The sequence below is a fragment of the Bombina bombina genome, chromosome 5 (genome assembly GCF_027579735.1).
Source record: "Bombina bombina isolate aBomBom1 chromosome 5, aBomBom1.pri, whole genome shotgun sequence".
In the NCBI taxonomy this organism is placed as follows: Eukaryota; Metazoa; Chordata; class Amphibia; order Anura; family Bombinatoridae; genus Bombina; species Bombina bombina.
In genome coordinates, this window is record NC_069503.1 from 80990006 (window position 1) to 81016239 (window position 26234).

The following is a 26234-nucleotide window of genomic DNA, read 5'->3' on the forward strand; positions in this document are numbered from 1 at the left end:
AATCCTAATAAGTATAATGATAGGGTTATTCAATCTTATATATCAGATAAAGCAGACAAAAACCTCATAAGAGAAAGATAAAGTACTGGTCATGAGACTATACAGTCTAATGTAACAATTGTAGTAGCAAGATAGATATATAACACAACCTCCTAAGAGAAAGACAAGGATAAAAAAAAAATATATATATATATATATATATATATATATATATATATATATATATATATATATATATATATATATATATATATATATATATATATATATATATATATATATATATATATATAATGGTAGGCAGGTAACCAGACCTCAGAGTATCATGCTTCACAATGGTGTGTGAACTGATTAATACAAAGCAGTAAATGACATATATATATATATATATAGAAGGATATGATCAAATAGTATAATAGTCTCTAATAATACTGGTGAAGAGTCACTGGGGTGGAAGTCAGGCAGCAATCTGTAGAGATCCAGGCCGGGATCCAAAGCAGCAATCTACAAAGACAAGAGAGGACAGAAGCACCACATGGCCCAATATTGTTTGGTCCAAAGACAAAATGATGCAGGTATAAGGAGTAAACTCACATTTGTAGAAGCACCTCAATTAGTGCTATTGAGACAGTCTGGGATTTCTTACAGTCACCCAGGGGACCAACCTCCGGTATTGGTATGATGTCTATATCAGAACGACATAAAGAGACACAGGTGCCTATATGGCCTAGTATTGTCTTAACACAGGTGAGTCAGTGTGTTAAAAAGGAAAGGTACTCACATTAGTTGTAGCATCTCCCTTGATGCTATAGAGGCAGGATGGGATCAATATAGTCACCCACCAGACTTAAACAAAGGCCTTTTCTTATGAATTGCTTCCCCCCCCCTTTTTTTTTTTTTCCCCTTCGTTTGTATTGCTTAGTTCTGTTGTGTTTTGTTGAGTCCTGTATTGATCCCATCCTGCCTCTATAGCATCAAGGGAGATGCTACAACTAATGTGAGTACCTTTCCTTTTTAACACACTGACTCACCTGTGTTAAGACAATACTAGGCCATATAGGCACCTGTGTCTCTTTATGTCGTTCTGATATAGACATCATACCAATACCAGATGTTGGTCCCCTGGGTGACTGTAAGAAATCCCAGACTGTCTCAATAGCACTAATTGAGGTGCTTCTACAAATGTGAGTTTACTCCTTATACCTGCATCATTTTGTCTTTGGACCAAACAATATTGGGCCATGTGGCGCTTCTGTCCTCTCTTGTCAAGGTAAAAGAGCTGTTTAACTTAGGGCAATACCCTACAAAAGGCCCTTTTAAGGGTTATTGGTAGTTTAGGGGGTGTTCCCTTTGGCTGCCTCGCGCAGCCAACATCCCTTTGGCTGCCTCGCGCAGCCAACATCCCTTTGGCTGCCTCGCGCAGCCAACATCCCTTTGGCTGCCTCGCGCAGCCAACATCCCTTTGGCTGCCTCGCGCAGCCAACATCCCTTTGGCTGCCTCGCGCAGCCAACATCCCTTTGGCTGCCTCGCGCAGCCAACATCCCTTTGGCTGCCTCGCGCAGCCAACATCCCTTTGGCTGCCTCGCGCAGCCAACATCCCTTTGGCTGCCTCGCGCAGCCAACATCCCTTTGGCTGCCTCGCGCAGCCAACATCCCTTTGGCTGCCTCGCGCAGCCAACATCCCTTTGGCTGCCTCGCGCAGCCAACATCCCTTTGGCTGCCTCGCGCAGCCAACATCCCTTTGGCTGCCTCGCGCAGCCAACATCCCTTTGGCTGCCTCGCGCAGCCAACATCCCTTTGGCTGCCTCGCGCAGCCAACATCCCTTTGGGGAAGCGTGTGCAACTGGTGACGGACGCGTTACAAATGCGATTATAGTATAGATATAACATTTTAGCTGTTGTCTGGTTTACAAATGAATAAACTACACCTATGTGATGACACGTGAGCTGCACATTATACACATTACATGATACTCACTGTCTAATACTGATTTATATAACGTTTTATCTTATTCCCCTGCCCTGTGTGTAGCTGCTGTAAATGACTAACTCATAAACATAACTTGTGCTACAGTTGTGCTTCAGTGTGTATTAACCCTTCACTGGCACAGAGACCAGCACAGTGTGTATTAACCCTTCCCTGGCACAGAGAGCAGCACAGTGTGTATTAGCCCTTCACTGGCACAGAGAGCAGCACAGTGTGTATTAACCCTTCACTGGCACAGAGAGCAGCACACAGTGTATTAACCCTTCACTGGCACAGAGAGCAGCACACAGTGTATTAACCCTTCACTGGCACAGAGAGCAGCACAGTGTGTATTAACCTTTCACTTGCAAAGAGAGCAGCACAGTGTGTATTAACCCTTCACTAGCACAAAGAGTAGCGCAGTGTGTATTAACCCTTCCCTAGCACAGAGAGCAGTGCAGTGTGTATTAACCCTTCACTAGCACAGAGAGCAGCGCAGTGTGTATTAACCCTTCACTAGCACAGAGAGCAGCACAGTGTGCATTAACCCTTCCCTAGCACAGAGAGCAGCACAGTGTGTATTAACCCTTCACTGGCACAGAGAGCTGCACACTGTATTAACCCTTCACTAGCACAGAGAGCAGCACAGTGTGTATTAACCCATCACTAGCACAAAGAGCTGCACAGTGTGTATTAACCCATCACTAGCACAGAGAGCTGCACAGTGTGTATTAACCCTTCACTAACACAGAGAGCTGCACAGTGTGTATTAACCCTACACTAGCACAGAGAGCTGGACAGTGTGTATTAACCCTTCACTAGCACAGAGAGCAGCACAGTGTGTATTAACCCTTCACTAGCACAGAGAGCAGCACAGTGTGTATTAACTTTTCCCTAGCACAGAGAGCAGTAGTGTGTATTAACCCTTCACTGGCACAGAGAGCTGCACACTGTATTAACCCTACACTAGCACAGAGAGCTGGACAGTGTGTATTAACCCTTCACTAGCACAGAGAGCAGTACAGTGTGTATTAACCCTTCACTAGCACAGAGAGCAGTACAGTGTGTATTAACCCTTCACTAGCACAGAGAGCTAAACAGTGTGTTTTAATCCTTCACTAGCACAGAGAGTTACACAGTGTGTATTAACTCTGCACTAGCACAGAGAGCAGCCCAGTGTCTATTAACCCTTCAATGGCACAGAGAGCAGCACAGTGTGTATTAACCCTTCACTAGCAGTGTGTATAAACCCTTCACTAACACAGAGAGCAGCAAAGTGTCTATTAACCCTTCAATGGCACAGAGAGCTAAACAGTGTGTTTTAATCCTTCAATAGCAAAGTCACCTATGTGATGACACGTGAGATGCACATTATACACATTACATGATACTCAGTGTCTAATACTGATTTATAAAACATTTTATCTTATTCCCCTGCCCTGTGTGTAGCTGCTGTAAATGACTAACTCATAAACATAAAATGTGCTACAGTTGTGCTTCTGTGTGCATTAACCCTTCACTGACACAGAGAGCCGCACAGTGTGTATTAACCCTTCACTAGCACAGAGAGCAGCACAGTGTGTATTAACCCTTCACTAGCACAGAGAGCAGCACAGTGTGTATTAACCCTTCACTGGCACAGAGAGCAGCACAGTGTGTATTAACCCTTCACTGGCACAGAGAGCAGCACACAGTGTGTATTAACTCTTCACTGGTACAGAGAGCAGCACACAGTGTGTATTAACCCTTCACTGGCAAAGAGAGCAGCGCAGTGTGCATTAACCCTTCACTGGCAAAGAGAGCAGTGCAGTGTGTATTAACCCTTCACTGGCACAGAGAGCAGTGCAGTGTGTATTAACCCTTCACTAGCACAGAGAGCAGTGCAGTGTGTATTAACCCTTCACTAGCACAGAGAGCAGCACAGTGTGTATTAACCCTTCACTAGCACAGAGAGCAGCACAGTGTGTATTAACCCTTCACTAGCACAGAGAGCAGCACAGTGTATATTAACCCTTCACTAGCACAGAGAGCAGCATAGTGTGTATTAACCCTTTACTAGCACAGATAGTAGCACAGTGTGTATTAACCCTTCACTAGCACAGAGAGCAGCATAGTGTGTATTAACCCTTTACTAGCACAGATAGTAGCACAGTGTGTATTAACCCTTCACTAGCACAGAGAGCAGCACAGTGTGTATTAACCCTTCACTAGCACAGAGAGCAGCACAGTGTGTATTAACCCTTCACTAGCACAGAGAGCTGCACAATGTGTTTTAACCCTTCACTAGCACAGAGAGCTGCACAGTGTGTATTAACCCTTTACTAGCACAGAGAGTTGCACAGTGTGTATTAACCCTTCACTAGCACAGAGAGTTGCACAGTGTGTATTAACCCTTCACTAGCACAGAGAGCTGCACAGTGTATTAACCCTTCACTAATACAACAAGTTCAACAGCACTTACTATCCCATTGCCTGGCACAAGCAGATGAGTAACATAGCATTAAAACAACAACAATTATAATAATTATAAACTTTTTAAGAATAACAGAAAGTGACTAAAACGTTTTATTACACAATACACACAGCCTGACTTACTCACCGAGCTGCAGCTGCACAGGAAGTAAATGGGAGAGAGTGGAGCTCCACTCTAGACAGGAAACATGTGACCTCCACTCAAAGCTTTTTTTTTTTTTTTTTTAATCAACTTTAATGTAACAAACAAGCTATAGACAATGATTATGAAAACGAAACATTTTGTAGCTTTCTTGCTCTTAAAGGGACATAATACTCATCTGCTAAATCACTTGAAACTGATGCAGTATAACTGTAAAAAGCTGACAGGAAAATATCACCTGAGCATCTCTATATAAAAAAGGAAGATATTTTACCTCACAATTTCCTCAGCTCAGCAGAGTAAGTTCTGTGTAAAAAGTTATACTCAGCTGCTCCCAGGAGTCCCAGCTGCAGGTAAAAAAATTAAAAAAATGAAGAAATGAACAGCAGCCAATCAGCATCAGCAGTGCTGAGGTCATGAACTCTTACTGTGATCTCATGAGATTTGACTTAACTCTCATGAGATTTCACGTACCCCCCAACTGTCCCGATTTTAGGGGTCTGTCCCTCTGTCCGGGGTTGCTAGCCATCTGTCCTGATTTGCCCAAGGCATTAAAAAAAAATATATATATATATATTTTTTTTATTTTTTTTTAAATTCTATTGGGCCCATACTCAGAAGCAGCTGGCTTTGCTCTCACAGGGTTAGATACCTGTTATATTCCCTGTGGAAAAGGAATGGTGTGTGGGTTAAGCAGGAGTAAGAAGGCTGTATACACTCTGACCACGGGTAATAATGACCTCTCTAACCTACCTCTGGTAATGATGACGTCTACCTGGTGATAATACTAGCATGCCTTCAGTTTTATACAATGAGCAGTGCTAACACCAGGGTAACAAACAGTGGCAGCCGCAGACTGCCAGCTAATGTGCTTGCCATCCCCAGGACCCCATACAATGAATTACAGATACCCATATATGATGTAGTGTGTGTGTCTATCTGTATCCATGACTGTGTGTGTATCTGTATGTATAAGTTTATGCTATGTAGTGTGTGTCTGCATGTATAAATGTAAGCTATGTAGTGTGTGTGTATGTGTATCTGCATGTATAAGTGTGTGCTATGTAGTGTGTGTATCTGCATGTATAAGTGTATGCTATGTAGTGTGTGTATCTGCAGGCATAAGTGTATGCTATGTAGTGTGTGTGTATCTGCATGTGTAAGTGTATGCTATGTAGTGTCTGTGTATCTGCATGTGTAAGTGTAAGCTATGTAGTGTATGTGTGCATATCTGCATGTATAAGTGTATGCTATGTAGTGTCTGTGTATCTGCATGTGTAAGTGTAAGCTATGTAGTGTGTGTGTATCTGCATGTATAAGTGTATGCTATGTAGTGTGTGTATCTTCATGTGTAAGTGTATGCTATGTAGTGTGTGTGTGTATCTGTATGTATAAGTGTATACTATGTAGTGTCTGTGTATCTGCATGTGTAAGTGTAAGCTATGTAGTGTGTGTGTATCTGCATGTATAAGTGTATGCTATGTAGTGTGTGTATCTTCATGTGTAAGTGTATGCTATGTAGTGTGTGTGTATCTGCATGTATAAGTGTATGCTATGTAGTGTGTGTGTATCTGCATGTATAAGTGTATGCTATGTAGTGTGTGTATATCTGCATGTATAAGTGTATGCTATGTATTTGTGTGTGTGTCTGCATGTATAAATGTAAGCTATGTAGTGTGTGTGTGTATCTGCATGTATAAGTGTATGCTATGTAGTGTGTGTATCTTCATGTGTAAGTGTATGCTATGTAGTGTGTGTATATCTGCATGTATAAGTGTATGCTATGTAGTGCGTGTGTATCTGCATGTATAAGTGTATGCTATGTAGTGTGTGTGTATCTGCATGTATAAGTGTATGCTATGTAGTGTGTGTATTTGCATGTATAAGTGTATGCTATGTAGTGTATGTGTGTGTGTCTGCATGTATAAGTGTATGCTATGTAGTGTGTGTGTGTATCTGTATGTATAAGTGTATACTATGTAGTGTCTGTGTATCTGCATGCGTAAGTGTAAGCTATGTAGTGTGTGTGTATCTGCATGTATAAGTGTATGCTATGTAGTGTGTGTATCTTCATGTGTAAGTGTATGCTATGTAGTGTGTGTATATCTGCATGTATAAGTGTATGCTATGTATTTGTGTGTGTATATCTGCATGTATAAGTGTATGCTATGTATTTGTGTGTGTGTCTGCATGTATAAATGTAAGCTATGTAGTGTGTGTGTGCATCTGCATGTATAAGTGTATGCTATGTAGTGTGTGTATCTTCATGTGTAAGTGTATGCTATGTAGTGTGTGTATATCTGCATGTATAAGTGTATGCTATGTAGTGCGTGTGTATCTGCATGTATAAGTGTATGCTATGTAGTGTGTGTGTATCTGCATGTATAAGTGTATGCTATGTAGTGTGTGTGTATCTGCATGTATAAGTGTATGCTATGTAGTGTGTGTATATCTGCATGTATAAGTGTATGCTATGTAGTGTGTGTATCTGCATGTATAAGTGTATGCTATGTAGTGTGTGCTTATCTGCATGTATAAGTGTATGCTATGTAGTGTGTGTGTATCTGCATTTTGTAAGTGTATGCTATGTAGTGTGTGTGTATCTGCATGTATAAGTGTATGCTATGTAGTGTGTGTGTGTATCTGCATGTGTAAGTGTATGCTATGTAGTGTGTGTGTATCTGCATGTGTAAGTGTATGCTATGTAGTGTGCTACTGTGCATTTTTGCTGACTTTAAAGGCCAGAATCTTGAATATTAATGGAGAATGCAGAGAGCAGTTTTAAAGAATTTATTATTAAATGTCCAATTAAGGTAAAAATATATAGCAATGTCTTTGCAAAGGATAATTAAATACATAGCTCACATAGCCATACCAGTGGTTTGAGCTTGTGTTTGATTTGCTGCCTAAGTGTAATAAAATCTATGACTTTATTTAGAATTTTATTTATATTACTTTGGTCTTATGATTTTTTAAGCCCCGCCCACCACATTTCAATTTTTTGCCGGGGGGGGGTGTCCCTCTTTTGAATTTTGAAATGTTGGGAGGTATGGATTTCATAGTAAGCTTCCTTTACCTGATTGGTGAAATAATATGAGAGTGCACAATGCTCATCCCTTCTGCTGTCCTAGGACAGACACACTAAAATGCTGCTTAGAAATCCTTTACAATGGGAGGTGACTACTGAGGAACTTTTGAGGTAAAATATCTTTCTTTTTTACATAGAGATGTTCAGGAGATATTTTCTAGACAGCTTTTTACAGCTATGCTGCATCACTTTCAAGTGTTTAAACATTTGGGTATTATGGCCCTTTAATGTTCATTCACAGTGTTTTATGCAGATTGTAATTTATAAGGTAACCACTGTGAATGAACATTAACCCCTTACATTACATTTTCTTACCCTTAAGGACCAGGGCTATTTTTTGCGGTGTTTGTGTTTAGCTGTAATTTTCCTCTTACTCATTTACTGTACCCACACATATTATATACCGTTTTTCTCACTATTAAATGGACTTTCTAAAGATATCATTATTTTCATCATATCTTATAATTTACTATAAAAAAATTTATAAAATATGATGAAAAAATGTAAAAAAAAAACACAGTATTTCTAACTTTGACCCCCAAAATCTGCAACATCTACAACCACTAATAAACATCCATGCTAAATATTTTCTAAATTTTGTCCTGAGTTTAGAAATACCCAATGTTTACATGTTCTTTGCTTTTTTTGTAAGTTATAGGGCAATAAGTACAAGTAGCACTTTGCTATTTCCAAACCACTTCTTTTCAAAATTAGCGCTAGTTACATTGGAACCCTGATATCTGTCAGGAATCCCTAAATAACCCTTTACATGTATATATTTTATTTTATAAGACATCCCAAAGTATTGATCTAGGCCCATTTAGGTATATTTCATGCCACCATTTCACCGCCAAATGCGATCAAATAAAAATAAAATGTTTATTTTTTCACAAAATTTATTTTTCTCACTGAAATTATTTAAAATTGCTTGTGTAATCATGGCACAAATGGTTGTAAATGCTTCTCTGGGATCCCCTTTGTTCAGAAATAGCAGACATATATTGTTTTGGCGTTGCTTTTTTGTAATTAGAAGGCCGCTAAATGCTGCTGCGCATCACACGTGTATTATGCCCAGTATTGACGGAATTAATTCAGTAGCTTATAGTGAGTTTGTAGGGTTAATTTTAGCTTTAGTGTAGTAGACAACCCAAAGTATTGATCTAGGCTCATCTTGGTATATTTCATTTCACTGCCAAATGCAATAAAATACAAAAAAAATGTTCACTTTTTCACAAACTTGAGGTTTCTCACTGCAATTATTTACAAACAGCTTATGCAATTATGGCACAAATGGTTGTAAATGCTTCTCTGGGATCCCCTTTGTTCAGAAATAGCAGACATTTATGGCTTTGGGATTTGTTTTTGGTAATTAGAAGGCCGCTAAATGCTGCTGCGCACCACACTTGTATTATGCCCAGCAGTGAAGGTGTTAATTCATTAGATTGTAGGGAGCTTGTACGTTTAATTTTCGCTTTAGTTTAGTAGACAACCCAAAGTATTGATCTAGGCCCATTTTGCTATATTTCATGCTACCATTTCACCGCCAAATGCGATCAAATAAAAAAAAATTTTACTTTTTCACAAACTTTGGGTTTATCACTGAAATTATTTACAAACAGCTTGTGCAATTATAGCACAAATGGTTGTAAATGCTTCTTTGGGATCTCCTTTGTTCAGACCCCCCCAAACAGCTCTCTAACCCCCCCTTCTACCTTTTAGCGTACATGTTATGTACTTTCAGCTGTCTGCCAGTAGCCATTTTACTATATTTATTTGCTTTTATTTTATTTTATATACAGTAGATATATAAAATAAAATCTGTAGTGTATTTGCCGACCCTCATTCCCCTACCACTCTACCCTCTCCCAGTTTATTTTACTAATCTATTATCCCCCTCTCCCTCCTTCCAGCTTCCAACTTTTTCCGTAGTATAAGCGTTCCCACCCGCTCCTGCACCTCTCACACACCCTACCGCCTTCTTCCTCCTCCCTCCAGTGATGGGCCACCTACCTGCCTCCCTCCTATCCTTCACACGCCACCAACGATCGGCACCATCACTGGCCCTCTCTGCAACGGTTGCTTAGAAAATGGTAATGCACTATGCCTCAATATTGAGGCATTTCTGCAATCTGTGTCCCTTTCTGTATTGTGCAGCGGTGGTGCCAATCGGTGGCGTGGGAGGGTAAGGAGGGAGGCAGGTGGGAGCCCCATCGCTGGAGGGGCTGGAGAGCCTGGGACCACTGCGCTGCATAAAAAAAATATGTTAAGATAGGGATAGAGGGATAGTGATAGATGGATAGAGATAAATGGATATAGGTATAGGGAGATAGGGATAGAGATAGAGGAATAGAGATAGAGGGATAGATGGATAGGGATAGATGGACACAGCAATAGAGGGATAGAGGGATATATGGATAGTGATAGAGATAGAGGGATTGGTGATAGATATAGACGGGAGCGGGTGGTACCTCTGCGCTGCAGAAAATTATAATAATAATAACTAGTATTTATATAGCGCCTTTCTCCCAGTGGGACTCAAAGCGCTTTTTCAGTGCTCGCTCTCGGAATTAACCAAATCGGCAGCTGAATAGTAATAGTTGTTATTATTACCCAATTTAATGGTACTCATTTTATCGACCTCTGAAGGATGACCTTGGATCTTTAAAACAGGCTTTTTTGTAGTAAGGGCATTCACCAACTGAGCTACCTCACCGGCAGCAAATTAGATGTTGAAAGTGGCAAGGGGGGGGGGGGATAAGAGAGAGGAGATCTGAGTGGATGGGGGGTCAGATGGTAGGCAAAGGTTCTTGGAGGGAGAGGTGGGTAAATAAGGGAATGGTTAGTAAGTTGGACACATTTTGGACCTTCTACACGGACTTTAACACCAGTATTGCAATAAACAGATATCAAAAGTGGAACAAATTTGGTTATGTTTTCAAAAAGTAACTGTTATTTTAAAAAAGAGTTAAAATCCTCTGAGCCACTTATTTATTTGTGGATATATACACGGCATGAACCCCATCATAGGACAGACATGTTATCAGACTTGCCCAACGCTCTTTATGGAAAACAAATTGGTGACAACCTTGCTACTTCATATATTTTACCTTTTATGAATAATAAACTGTTATTTTAAAAGGGTTAAAATCCTTTTGGGTCACTCATTTCTGTGATGATAAATACACGGCATGAACTTCATCATAGAATAGACAAATATTTTCAGCATGGCCCAATGCTTTTTAAGGCAAACAATCTGGTGCCAACTTTGCCACTTCATATATTTTATCTTATCTTATTAAGAAAAGGTATTTAAAAAGGGTTAAAATCATTTGGCCCACTAATTTATGTGTGGATATATACAGGGCATGAACCCCATTATAGAATAGACATGTTATCAACCTGGCCCAACGCTTTTTATAGCAAAAAAATTGCAGGCAACCTTGCTATTTCATATATTTTACCTTTTCTAAATAAGTAATTGGTATTTAAAAACTTTTAAAATCCTTTGGAACGCTCATTAATGTGTGCTTATATACATGGCATAAGCCTCTCTATAGGATATACATGTTTTCAGCCTGTCACAATGCTTTTTATATCAAACAATCTGGTGCCAACCTTGCCACTTCATATATTTTACCTTTTCTGAATAAGTAACTGGTATTTTAAGTGTTAAAATCCTTTTGGTCACTTATTTCTGTGATGATATATACTCGGCATGAACATCTTCATAGAATATACATATTTTCAGCCGTGCCCAATGCTTATTATAGCAATTTTTTGTGCCAACCTGGCCACTTCATATATTTTACCTTTTCTGAATAAGTAACTGGTATTTAAAAAGGGTTGAAATCCGATGAGTCACTCATTTCTGTGTGCATATATACAGGGCATGAACCACTTCATATTTTTAAGTTCTAAGCCTGACCCAATGCTTTATATGGCAAACAAACTTGTGCCAACCTTGCCACTGAAAATATTTTACCTTTTTTAAAAGTAACTTGTATTTAAAAAGGTTTAAATTATTTGCGACACTCATTTCTGTGTGGTTATATGTTCTAAGCCTGAACCAACGCTTTATATGGCAAACAAACTTGTGCCAAACTGGAGCTCCACTCAAGATAGGAAACATTTGACCTCCACTCAATATTTAATTTATTTTTTAAATGGACTAATTCAGAAAACTAAATATTTTGCTTTCCTGTTCTTAATGTTCATTGACAGTGGTTTATGCTGATTGCTATTAATAAGGTTAAATAAGCACATTCTTTACATTAACTTATGTTCTGTTAGGGCAAAAGTATAAGCAAAAGTAATGATTATTGTAAGTTATAAATACATCATCTCCGTAAATCACACCTGTCTGCCATCAGGGGGTTACAGGGGTGACTCCTGTCAGGGGCCAAATGGGCCAGGGTGCCCCATGAGGCAAGAACAACTATTATTTTCTTTAAACAATTTTGGCAGCCACCAGAGGGAACTACAGCAGAGTGCTACTGAGTGTGGTCAGTTTTATTAAAATGAGTAAAGCATTAGCATTTGAGAGGATTTTTGAGTGTGCACTAAACCACTATGCGTAGTGAGACAGACTTGGCACTTAAAAGGATACTAAACACGATTTTTTTCATTATAGATTCAGATAGAGCATGCAATTTTAAGCAGCTTTTTAATTTACTTCTATTATCAAATTTTCTTCGTTCTCTTCCTATATTTATCTGAAAAAGAAGAAATAAAATCGTTTGAGCCGGCCCATGTTAGTTTGAGAACCTGGGTTACGCTTGCTTATTGGATGGCTAAATGCAGGCACCTATTAGCAAGCTCTATCCAGGGTACTGAACAAAAAATAGTCATGCTCCAAAGCTTTCATTCCTAACTTTTCAAATAAAGATAGCAAGAGAACGAATAAAAAATTATAATAGGAATAAATTATAAAGCTGCTTAAAATTGCATGCTCTATCTGAATCATGAAAGAAAAAATGTGGGTCCAGTAGCCCTTTAAGTTTGTCCAGTGTGTGTCTGAGTCAGATGGCAGAGCACTTTCATTTGCAGAGGAGGTAGGACTTACATAGTAATTTTTTTTTGTTTCTTTGTGGAATTTTGGATTGTAACTTCAGTGTGGTAGTAGTATGGTGGGGCCAGAGGTCCATAAAAAACATTTTTTTTTTTTTTTTAGCAATCTGCAGCAGTGTATTTATGATTATTTGACAATGCTGTAGAAATTCTATATTTAAAGCCATGCATAAAGGTTTCCTCCTTAATACACAAATGGTAGTTGCCATTTTGAAAGATATATATTTTTTAGTAATATATACATTTTAACTACATTTCAGTTTACTGCCCCTTTATGCAAGGACTTTACAGATGCAAGGAGGCATTTTATCTATGATTTTTACATATGCATAAAAAGTTATACTTTCATACTAAGATTTTTCAGTGTTTCAAATGATACAGGTTAACTTAACACTGTTCAGTTTACACTACAGCTGAGTTAATTTTGAAATACATACAAACGAGCCTAAATCATGCATTTAACCATATCTAATGGTATGAGACCTAGTGCCACGGCTTATGGTTCCACCAAGACCATATAGAGTACAGCATTTTCAAAATCCAAAAGTACAGCTGACAGATGGGAACATGCTTACACCATTATTGAAGTGTTGCTCTTGTTTGGGGGAAAAAACACAAACATATGTCAACTTTTTAAAAGTACTTTTCTTCATCTAGCCATCTACCGATAACATTAATCTACAATTTTGAATTCATAGAGTTTAATTTTTGTTTGCACATTTGCAAATCTGATTGTTTAAAAAGTGATCTCTTAATTTCTGCAATTTTTTTATCATGCATGTCACACACTGTTTTGTTGTTGTTGATTTTGTTGGTCTCTCTGTGAGAGTGGGTATATATGTCTTTGTGCATTTTCTGTGTATCTCTGTGAGGGTGTGTGCGTATGTCTTTGTGCTTTTTCTATTTGTGTCCCTGTGAAGGTGTGTATATGTATGTCTTTGTGTATTTCCTCTTGATGCCTCTGTGAGGGTGGATGTGTATGACTTTTTTTTTTATGTGGATGTCTCTTTGGGGGTGGGTGTGTGTATGTATGTATGTCTGCGTTTTCTGTGGCTGTCTCTCTGAGGGTGTGTGAGTATGTCTATGTGTTTTCTTTGGTTGTCTCTGTGAGGGTGTGTGTATGTATGTGCAGTTTCTGTGGGTGTCTCTCTGAGAGTGTATGTCTCTCTGTTTTCTCTGGATGTCTCAGTGAGGGTGTGTGTGTGTCTCTATGTCTTTATGTGTTTTATGTGGTTGTCGCTCTGTGTGTTGATGGGTATATTATGTTAGTGGGTGACTTGTAACCGACACATGAGGGCATTTTGAAACTCATATGATTGTCTGTAATACAGCAAACAACACCCACAACTTCCTTTAACATGTTTCTTAGACATATATGGACGTTTTATGTTATTCCTCTAACTGCATTTCCTGTAACCTCATGATGCGAGACTGCTATATAACTGCTGTGTATACTTACAATAAATGGAACTAGTGAGAAACACTCTCTATGCTTGTGTTCTTTCTTGCTGTTCCCAGGAGCTCTGAAGAATCGTGTTCAATCAAGGTCAGAAACCATTTGAACTTATAACCCTAACCTTATACTATGAAAGCAGAAGCAACAATAGGCTACTGCTATATATATATACTGTTACCTATAATTATCTTGTACCTTCATACTTGTGGTAGTGTGTTATTAAAGCACTGACTCAGAAATGGTGTTAATTATCTTATTTTTTTATTATTATCAATAATTTAAACAGAAACACACCACCACCCCTTGTCTATCAGTCATTTGTTGAACATGGCATTAACTTGGAGGCCCTGTTGGTTAAGACATGCCTGCAAAAACAACTCCATATCTTCTCTGTGCTGAAATACAAAGAGGAATGGCTCCCTTGCTTCTGGTTCTTCTTTTTGCATCACGTTATCTATGGCCTTCTGGTGGTCCTCTTCATTCATTGACACAAAACTTGGCATGGTTATGCACCCATAGAACAGTGCCTCATTCTTGACAACCCATTGTATAGCAATGTGTAGATCTTTAATGATTGCTGGCTCCTGTGTCAAGCACATGGGAGGAAACTTAGTCATAGTCAGAATCAAAACTGTTATTTTCATAATAAATAAAAAATAATTTAAGGGACACTCAAGTCAAAAACAAACTTTTATAAATCAGAAAGAACATGCAGTTTCCAATTTACTTCCATTATAAAATCGGCTTCATTCTCTTGTTATCCTTTGCTGAAGGAACAACATTGCACTACTGGCAGCAAGATGAATACATATAGGCCGCGTTCAGGCAGCGCTCAGGAGCTAGTGGAGGCGCTTCACTTCCAGCAATGACGTGGCGCTAGGTGACGTCACAAGCAAGAGAGCTTAGAGAAAACGATCGCATGCGCAAAGGGATCTGCTGCATAATAATGGACTTTGCGCATGCGAACGTTTTTAAATAAGCTCCCTTGTAGCTGACTGTAAAAATTGTTTAAATTGTGTCTCTCTTTATTAGTGGAGGATTATTTTTATTTAAGCTGTTTACATAACACCGTTGTTCAAGAATGGTTTCCCCTGCCTCTCGGCAAACATTGGAACTCTGACCCACCTTCATTCAGCTGTTCTCAGCTCAGCCCCTGTAGCTTATCCTGCCACATTAAGCTAATAATAGTACGGGTGCTGAGCTGAGTGCAGCTGAATGGAGGTGGGTCAGAGTTCCGCTGTTTGCCGAGAGGCAGGGGAAGCCAGAGACACTGGGGAAACAATTCTCAGCATAACACCGGATAAGCATGACAACAGCATTTAGTACAGGGCTTACTTAACCTATCTCCAATTTGACCTGTACTAAATGCTGCTGTCAGACTTATCCGCCTCATCTGTCCCTCCTCTGCTGCTTATAAAAACATGGCAGCCTCCACAGCAAAACGTGTGTGGAGGCTGCCATGTTGCCAAGCATCTGAGCTTGCTCTGAAAAGTGACAGCTTTTCCAGCATGATGGAAGCGCTGGAACTTACGTCATCAGAGCACTCAAAAAAACGCCAGGTATCTCCCTTGCAAATGTGAGGAAAACGCTACAAGCGAGTCCCAGTTCGCTTGGAGTGCTGCTCGAACGGAGCCATAGTCATCCAATCGCAAAAGACAAATGTGTGCAGGCAAAAATCAGCAGCTAGCTCCCACTAGTGTTGAATATGTGCGTATTCTCTTTCAGCAAGGGATAACAAGAGAACAAAGCACATTTAAAAATAGATGTGAATTTATAAATGACATGTTCTATCTGAATCATGCAAGTTACATTTTGAATTTACTATCCCTTTATCTCCTTAAGGACTGCAGCTGTAACAGATGAAAAAAAATTAAATAATAAAAATAAATAGTTATGTAGGGTTAGGGTTAGATCTAGGCTTAGTGGTAGATCTAGGGGGAGGGTTGCGGTTAAAAGGTCACTGAAGGAGAAAAAGGTTAATCGTAAAAATTGAAAATTGGGTATTTCAAAACTCAGGTCAAAATGAAGAAACTGTTTAGCCATGTTGTTTTCTCGGGGGTTGTAGATGCGTAACAGATTTTGGGGGTAAAAGTAAAAAAAAAAAAAAATAATAATATTTTTAATCATAATTTATAAAAAGATTTAGTAAAAATTATATGATATGATGAAAAGAATGGTATCTGTAGAAAGTCATTCTTATGGCGAGAAAAACGGTATATAATATGTGTGGGTACAGTAAAGGAGTAAGAGGAAAATTACAGCTAAACACAAACACCGCAGCAATGTAAAAATAGCCCTGGTTCGCTAACGCTAAAAAATTGGTACAACAGTCAGGTCACTAAGGGGTTAAATATGGTAAAAAAAAATTAAGTAAGAGGGAAATTACAGATAAACACAAACACCGCAGCAATGTAAAAAGAGTCTTGGTCGCTAACGCTAAAAAATTGGTAAATCAGGGGGGCGGAGCCAGCTACCGCTGCAGCAAGACGTGCTATGTGGAGCTCCTGAGACTAAGAGACATAATACTGATTTTTTTTTTCAACAAGGGGGAAAAAAGAAGCTATTTTCAACCACCAAGGGAACTTTCTTATCGACCTTTAAATGATCAAGCCAGGAATAACATTTTGACATACTGAGAAGCATGAGGGCACATTTTGTGACCGTATCTTCTAATTGATGCCTAAATAAAATGGCGACTGCACCGCTCTATCGCAACTAGACCCAGCAACTGTTCTCTTCTGGAGGAGCTATATATTGCCAACTACAGAAGAGCTCCATAGCTACTATAGACTCGGAAACATGGACAGGAAGCCTATTGCTATGGGGGCTTTGGATACAGGTGACGCATGGGAGGCTGAGATCCGCAATACCCTGTTCCGCCATTTTGCTGACCTAGAGAAACAGCTCTACCAAGCTCTTGTTTTGGACATGGCTGCTGAAGAAGTCAAGGAGGCTATTGCTCCTGCACAAGATACCCATTTTCGGGTCACAGCCTCATCTGATAGTGATTCCAGCCCACTTTGGCCCCACGACACTGCCTGTGAGGATCACCGGAGTGTGTATGCTATTACGATGACAGATCACGCTGCCTGCTTTCTGGGTCCTCCGGTCTCTCATCAACTGAAATCTCCAGCCGGCCTTAGCAAGAGTGAGAAGAGTAGAACACTAAAGGGAGACCGTACACTACATAATTGCATTGAGACAAGTCTAGTGGGGAGCGCACCGGCTTCTAGACTTCCAAGCGTTTCAGGCCCTATTAGGATTCAGCTCAGCACAGGATCGCCTGCAGTGGCTGCATATGTAGGGCGCACAACTGAGGAGACCTTAGGAGAACCACAGAGCAGTGAAGCCAGCAAGCAAGCATTATATACGGAATCAGAACTGCTTGCTGATATTCCTGGAGCCCTGCCTGGGGAGATCCAGTATTATAACCCCCCACCCCGAAATGTCTCTAGACAAGGCATTGGTTAAAGTCTCCTTAGGACTGTACTTTCCTGGACTTTTAAACTACGCAGCTCTGTTGTTATAGTTGTTCTGAAAAGTTGTACCGTATGTATAGATATAACAACCAGGTGTTGGCTGCTAAAGTCTAATGGGTATCGCTATTATTCATAGTTTAGTTGATATAATAACTTACTTAGTCGCATATGATCTCATCAATTAGTTCAATACTGCAAACATACTGTATGATTATAAATAGATTAATATGTGAGGTCTATTCATAACAGAGACTCTTCTTAACTACTTGCAGTGATCCAACACATGACATTAATAGTCTGCTTGATATACTTAGAGATTTGTGTATAAAGTCATAAATAAGTACAAGTTGATACTAGACATGTGTGATTCGTTTCGGATCGATTCGGAAATTCGGACGAATTCGTAAAATTCAGGATTCGGATCGATCCGAATTTCCGGATTAAAATACTGCCGAATCTACCGAATAAATCCGAATTAGTTTGGATTTATTCAGATTTATTCGGTAGATTCGGATGGCCATGGATTACACTAGTATTGTACAGTATATTAGGTTATATCACTCTGCTATGGGTTACACCTAATATACTGTACATAATACTAGTCTAATCCCACCTAACACTTACTGAAATTCCGAATTTACGAACCGAATCGAACCGAATCGAGTCGAATTTTTTAGAATCCGAATGAATCTGAAACGAATCCGAACCAAATCGATTCAAATTTCTCCGAATTCTAATCGGTCCAAACCGAAATTCGAAAAATTCTGAATCAATCCGAACCGAACCGAACCAAATTTTTTCGCCATGCACATATCTAGTTGATACTCAGGTGGGAAATGTTTACTGAATTATTTCTGAGTCATGTTTCTAAGCCATTTATTTACTGATTGTGAAGACCAGGAATATTACCTCTGCACTGCTCACTCACTCTGGTACACTAGGGGGGCATATAATGACAACAATATTTAGGCTGCAGTGTATTATTATTTGCTCTCCTTGTTATCCTTTGGTACATTTGCACTTGCGCAGGGTTCCTTCAAACTCTTTTTCCCTCCCCTCATATATCTTTATATAGCCTCTTCCTATGTGGGATCATGTGTGATGGGCATAGGGCCCATGCTCAATCACCAGGTTTCTACTAATTAAATAGGAAATATGTGCTTCCCAATTTGAAAATAGCTACCCTTCTGTTTCACTTAACATCAGTGAAGATCTCATGACAATGCTATTGCTTGCATAGAAGCAGCTAAACCACTACACTCTATGTTTATGTGAGATTAGCCTATAACTACTATCCGTAAATAGATTATTACCATTCACATAAGTGACCCCTAGGTCTAAGCAAGCGCGCCTTTGAACTCTAGCGCTAAAACTCAATTGTGTTTTTTTATGCCGGCCAAATGTCCCTTGTTATGTATTTTGCAGATTTACCCCCTGGAGACGTTAGCTGGTATGATTATTTAGAACTGTTTTATGCTTAAAAGACTTAAGAGCACTTTTCTTTTACACTGTATATGTGCTTAACTTTTGGGATTCTTCCCCACAGGGTTATAAATGTACTACTCCACAATGTCTGCTTAAAGTTGGCACTAAGTTTATATACTATGCTACATATGAGCCTCCATTATAGTCACCTTACAACTACATTTTGTCATAGTTTTGCTCTTCATTAATACCCATATATTACTGTGTGCAATCTACCATCTGCGCATTTAACATGTCTGTTATTGTAGGCTGGTCCTGCTTTATATATGGTTTCCCTCCCCAGGATGCCAGAGTTGATCTATGTAACTTCCATTAAACATATTCCCTAAGATTTTTTTTAAGCCCTGGTATGTTGGCTCTTGCAATGGTATGATGTACACTTGGTTCCTTTCGCGTTCATATTGACAATCCATGTTCTTAGTTGATCTCTCGCTTTGTTGTGGTACCTTGTTTTGTTAATGAATGCTTACTTTGAAGTATGATATAAAAAGCTTCCCAAGCTGTATGTTTTTCACACCATATATAATTTACCACCTCCCCCCCCCATAATAATACACCTCCTAATTTAGGAGGGTTAACTATATGGCTTCTCTTTCCTATGCCATAACTTATCTACCTAATTATCATAACTACCACCATAACTATCTATATAATATATCCTATTAGATACAACGTACCCACTTACTTATCCTACTGTCTACAAGTGACCCCTGCTATGTCCCTCTACTAACACATACTAATGTGAATGGTCCAAGAGTGGCCATTATTTTCCTTTTGGGGACTTATCTTTCTTATACACTGACTCTCGCAAACAAAGGGTACCTATACTTAAATACTTCTTCTCTCCTACCTTGAGTAAATATATAGGTTAGGTCCAAAAGTGGCCTATTAAGTAATGAGAAAGATGTTTCAAGTTTATTTGTTCAAGGTGTTATCTTAAATATTGTAACCTATCTTAAATATAAAAAGAGGTTTGTCATTGAGGCCTGTGAGTGGTCTCTCCAGATAGCAATAACCTCCTAAACTTGGTATATTTTTGCTTGAGGCCCAAGAGTGGTCTCGTGTGTGAGTTTGGAGGAAGGTTGAGTACTAGGCATTTCATACATGTATGTTTAAATTGCATATTACTAGGCTTACCATAATTTTTAGAGGTGAAACTGGGACCACCTGGTGCGGTGCCAGTGGGGGTGTGGTCAGGAGCGTGGTCAAGGGGGCGGGGCAATTACCGGTCCTTTTAAAGTAGTAGCTTTTATGTGTGTAATGTTTCGTGGATACTCTACCCTTCCTCAGTCAAACAAGTGAATCACACAGTTTAAATAGACCATAACACCACCCCCTAGTGAAAAAGGCACCATTACGTTGTCATAGCAAATAAATCATTAATCTAAATCTCAGATTCTAAATAATGCCAAATATCAAGCATAATTATCACTTTCATAATGATCAATTTCACAATTTAATATCTGCAGTGTAATATGTGTTTTATGTGTCTAATTAAGGAACAGAGCCAAATACTGATAAAGCATAAATACAATATTGAATAAAAGTAAAAAAGAAACAGGTACCTGCTAAAGCTGTTTAAGAGGCTACTCTATACCATAATGCAGGAAGATTATAGCCAAAATGCTATCCTGCATGAAGTAAAGCAAGATCCAGGCCAAAAATCCTTCCTGTCTGTACTTCCTAGTCATACCCATATGATTCCCCTAAAGGTGTATTACGGACAATGTCAGCAGGGGTCTGGGGGTGGTGTTAAATACTTAGAAAAATAAACCAAGTAGTACTACAAATTAAAAAAAACCCTATGCTGCTCACTCAGCCTGTATTACTAAATGTAAACTTTGAAGGACACGAACGTTAAGCTAAGCAGGGCTGTATGTAACAAAGTACCAACATCTAACTATGCTGGAGAGTCACAGTCCAGTCACATTTTGAATAATGTGTCTGGGTTTCAGGTGGTCTGAAACCCGGACACATGATTTGAAACCCAGAGGGGGCAACCCTACTGGGACAGAATGAACAACTGGGTGGGACACTGGGACAGCGCCTCCAAACCGGGACAATCCCAGTAAAAGTGGGACTTCTGGTAAGCCTACATATTACTATTGTAACCCAATGCTATTCTGTATTACTGTTTCAAGATTTTTGTATGCCTTTTTTAAAAAAAAAAAAAAAACCTCAAATAAAAATTATTTAAAAAAAAAAAAAAAAAAAAAATTCGTAAAACAGTTAGGTCACTAAGGGGTTAAATACGGTAGAAAAAAGGAAAGCAGCAGAACTTCCCCGTGGAGGTTGTGGATGTCACGTGTTTCTTGTGTAGAGTGGAGCTTTAAATAGTTCAATATTGTTAATTTAAAACAGTAGATAATACATGAAAACTAAAGAATTACTCCTGTGATTTCCTGAGATGATCTATTTATAACTTAGAATAATCATTACATTTGCTTATACTTTGCCTTAACCTTATAAATGTCACTCGCCATAAACCAAAAGAAAGCAATTTCGTTTTCAGAATTGTGCCTATTGGTTGTTTGATACATTAAAGTTTATTTAAAAAAAAAAAAAAGGTTTCTGAATGATTGTGCATAAAGTTTATTTAAAAAAAAAAAAAGTTTTCTGAATGATTGTATATATTGGTTGTTTGATACATTAAAGTTTTGTTGAAAAAATAAAAAAATTTGCAGTGGAGGTCACATGCTTCCTGTCTAGAGTGGAGCTCCAGTCTGCAGATAAACTACTTTGAATGATTGTGCATATTGGTTGTTTGATACATTAAAGTTTTATTGAAAAAAAAAAAAAAATTGCATTGGAGGTCACATGTTTCCTGTCTAGAGTGGACCTCCAGTCTGCAGATAGACTACTTTGGTCGGCAGCCAAACTCTTCTCGTCTGATTGGCGGCTATTTAACATGTGACTTCTCAGCATGTATTCTGGGAGATGTAGTTCAGTAATTTAAAACTGACCTTTGTTCACTCCCATTTACTTCCTGTGCAGCTGCAGCTCGGTGAGTAAGTCAGGCTGTGTGTATTGTGTGATAAAACGTTTTAGTCACTTTCTAGTCTTCTTAAAAAGTTTATAATTGCTATAAATGTTGTTCTTTTAGTGCATGTTACTCATCTACTTGTGCCAGGCAATGGGAAAGTGCTGTTCAATTCTTTTTTTGTTAGTGAATGGTTAATACACACTGTGCTGCTCTCTGTGCTAGTGAAGGGTTAATACACACTGTGCTGCACTCTGTGCTAGTGAAGGGGTTAATACACACTGTGCTGCTCTCTGTGCTAGTGCATGGTTATTACACACTGTGCAGCTCTCTGTGCTAGTGAAGGGTTAATACACACTGTGCTGCTTTCTATGCTAATGAAGGGTTAATACAAACTGTGCTGCTCTCTGTGCTAGTGCATGGTTAATACACACTGTGCTGCACTCTGTGGTAGTGATAGGGTTAATACACACTGTGCAGCTCTCTGTGCTAGTGAAGGGTTAATACACACTGTGCAGCTCTCTGTGCTAGTGAAGGGTTAAAACACACTGTGCAGCTCTCTGTGCTAGTGCATGGTTAATACACACTGTGCTGCACTCTGTGGTAGTGATAGGGTTAATACACACTGTGCAGCTCTCTGTGCTAGTGAAGGGTTAATACACACTGTGCAACTCTCTGTGCTAGTGATAGGGTTAATACACACTGTGCAGCTCTCTGTGCTAGTGAAGGGTTAATACACACTGTGCAGCTCTCTGTGCTAGTGCATGGTTAATACACACTGTGCTGCACTCTGTGGTAGTGATAGGGTTAATACACACTGTGCTGCTCTCTGTGCTAGTGCATGGTTAATACATACTGTACTGCTCTCTGTGCTAGTGAAGGGCTAATACACACTGTGCTGCTCTCTGTGCTAGTGAAGGGTTAATACACACTGTGCTACTCTCTGTGCTAGTGATGGGGTTAATACACTGTGCTGCTATCTGTGCTAGAGAAGGGTTAATACACACTGTGCAGCTCTCTGCTAGTGAAGGGTTAATACACACTGCTGCTCTGGGTCAGTGAAGGGTTAATACACACTGTGCAGCTGTCTGTACCAGTGAAGGGTTAATACACACTGTGCTGCTCTCTGTGCCAGTGAAGGGTTAATACACACTGTGCTGCTCTCTGTGCCAGTGAAGGGTTAATACACACTGTGCTGCTCTCTGTGCCAGTGAAGGGTTAATACACACTGTGCTGCTCTCTGTGCTAGTGATGGGGTTAATACACTGTGCTGCTATCTGTGCTAGAGAAGGGTTAATACACACTGTGCAGCTCTCTGCTAGTGAAGGGTTAATACACACTGCTGCTCTCTGGGTCAGTGAAGGGTTAATACACTGTGCAGCTGTCTGTACCAGTGAAGGGTTAATACACACTGTGCTGCTCTCTGTGCTAGTGAAGGGTTAATACACACTGTGCTACTCTCTGTGCTAGTGATGGGGTTAATACACTGTGCTGCTATCTGTGCTAGAGAAGGGTTAATACACACTGTGCAGCTCTCTGCTAGTGAAGGGTTAATACACACTGCTGCTCTCTGGGTCAGTGAAGGGTTAATACACACTGTGCAGCTGTCTGTACCAGTGAAGGGTTAATACACACTGTGCTGCTCTCTGTGCCAGTGAAGGGTTAATACACACTGTGCTGCTCTCTGTGCCAGTGAATGGTTAATACACACTGTGCTGCTCTCTGTGCCAGTGAAGGGTTAAAGGACCAGTAAACACAGCAGATTTGCATAATCAACAAATGCAAGATAACAAGACAATACAATATCATTTACTCTGAATTTCAAATGAGTAGTAGATTCTTTTCTAACACATTTTAAAGTTATATATATTTCCACTCCCCCTGTACCATGTGATAGCAATCAGCCAATCACAAATGCATATACGTATAGTCTGAGTTCTTGCACATGCTCAGTAGGAGCTGGTGACTCAAAAAAAATGTAAATATAAAAGACTGTGCACATTTTTTTTAATGGAAGTAAATTGGAAAGTTGTTTAAAATTACAAGCTCTATCTGAATCATGAAAATTTAATAAAGCCTGAGTGTCCCTTTAAGACACACAGAAGCACAACTGTAGCGCAAGTTATGTTTATGAGTTAGTCATTTACAGCAGCTACACACAGGGCAGGGGAATAAGATAAAACGTTATATAAATCAGTATTAGACACTGAGTATCATGTAATGTGTATAATGTGCAGCTCACGTGTCATCACACAGGTGTAGTTTATTCATTTGTAAAGCAGACAACAGCTAAAGTGTTATATTATAAATAAATATATGTGTAGATATGAATGTATGGGAATGATTAGCTGCATTATGGTCAGATTTGCCCAGAGTAGTACAGGGCAGTGATGGGTCCTAACTCACACAGTGGCGGCTCGTGGGTTATTCAAATGGGGGTTCACGGACCAGTTATGTAAAATGATATATATATATATATATATATATATATATATATATATACACACATACACACACTGTATATTGAATATATTTATATATATATATATATATATATATATATATATATATATATATATATATATATATATATATATATACATACATACCAGTGGCGTATTTAGGTTTTGTGCTGCCCTAGGCACTAAAAATTCTGCTGCCCCCACCAAGTTTTAGGCCTTTTGTGGCCATATTTTTTTTATTTTTTTTGGTCATTGTGTAATTTTACTTTTTATAGCATTTACAAAGTAAATTTAATTTTGTTTGCAAAATTATTGTTTGTATATATGTGTGTGTGTATATATATATATATATATATATATATATATATATATATATATATATATATATATATATATATATATATATATATATATATATATATATATATATATATATATATATATATATATATATATATATATATATATAAAATCATCCAGGGAGTCTGGACTATTACTGTATCAAGATTATTTTTATTTAAGGTGATATTTTGAATAGAAATTCAACCCTTCCATACACATCTCTAAACCTAACTTAAAAAAAAAAGATATGCATAAAGACTTTATGTGAAAAAAGTACATCTACAGACAACCACATGCTTTGAGTTGGAACTTGGAAGCATTATTGGAGCTAAAAGTTTAAAAGGGATCATTATAAGGCAAACATCTGTGATATTATAGAGTGATATGAAGAAGGGGTTAATATATGTTCTTAAATAGGAACTCTAAGCCCCCTTCTCCCCAGCAATACTTTTCCTGTGTGATTTATTTTCTGGTGACTCCCGCTGTACCTGACATTGTGAGAGATGAAACACAGGCTACTCCTCTGTGTCTGCTAGTTTTCACAAGCAGATTCCCCTGCAGAGATAACATGCAGCACTGAGGTGGAGGGGAGGGGGATAAGAAGAGCAGGAGGAAGGGCAAGTAACACACTATGAATGGACACAGCTTCCCTTCCATAAATCTAGCTAATGACTGATTTAATTGCTAGCTAGCTGCTATCTGTTATGGCCCCCGGCCCCACAGGAATGTTTTTAAGAAAGTTACTCATGACACAGTTGAATGCACAGTATTTGCTCCAGCTCCACGCACACGCTTGATGCAACAGCACACCATGGGCACCCAGTGTTAAACTATTTCCAGAAGCACCAAGTCAGACTCGAGGATTTATTAACTTTTAATTACCTCCCTGCTGCAGCATTTACAGTCAGCTGCACTCGCTAACCAGACTGAGCCATAGAAAACTCAGTGTTGCCGATCACATAGGTCTTCATTTCAGTGATCTCTGAGGAACAGTGGGCTGGCTCTGGTGCTCCTGGCAGCTTATTCACAGAGCAGACAAGATGGCTTTTGTTATGGAATATGGAGTGAACATAATAGCCGTCTTCTCTGCTCTGGGATTAAGCTGCTTTGTGACTGCAAGCAGTATGGTAGTCTCCCATATAAGCCCTCTGTTAGAATTAAAGATTCAATTTTCTCACCTTGTTAGATCACTCAGCCCGGTCTCCTGCTTCTTCCTTTTCTGCCGCTGCCACTGTGATTCACAATATGGAGGGATAACACACAAGTTTCAAAAACAGTGCTCCCCCTGCTGCCC

At 39.1% G+C, this 26234-nt stretch overlaps 1 long non-coding RNA gene and 1 pseudogene across 1 annotated transcript; both read right to left on the minus strand.

The window, feature by feature from the left end:
* Nucleotides 1-26234, minus strand: part of LOC128659922 (oocyte zinc finger protein XlCOF6-like) — a 196866-nt pseudogene that overhangs the window by 36735 nt on the left and 133897 nt on the right.
* Nucleotides 14432-26162, minus strand: LOC128659923 (uncharacterized). Its single transcript, XR_008402486.1, has 2 exons — nucleotides 26119-26162; nucleotides 14432-14776 (listed from the first exon to the last, which is right to left on the minus strand). It is a non-coding gene; the product is annotated as an uncharacterized LOC128659923 (long non-coding RNA).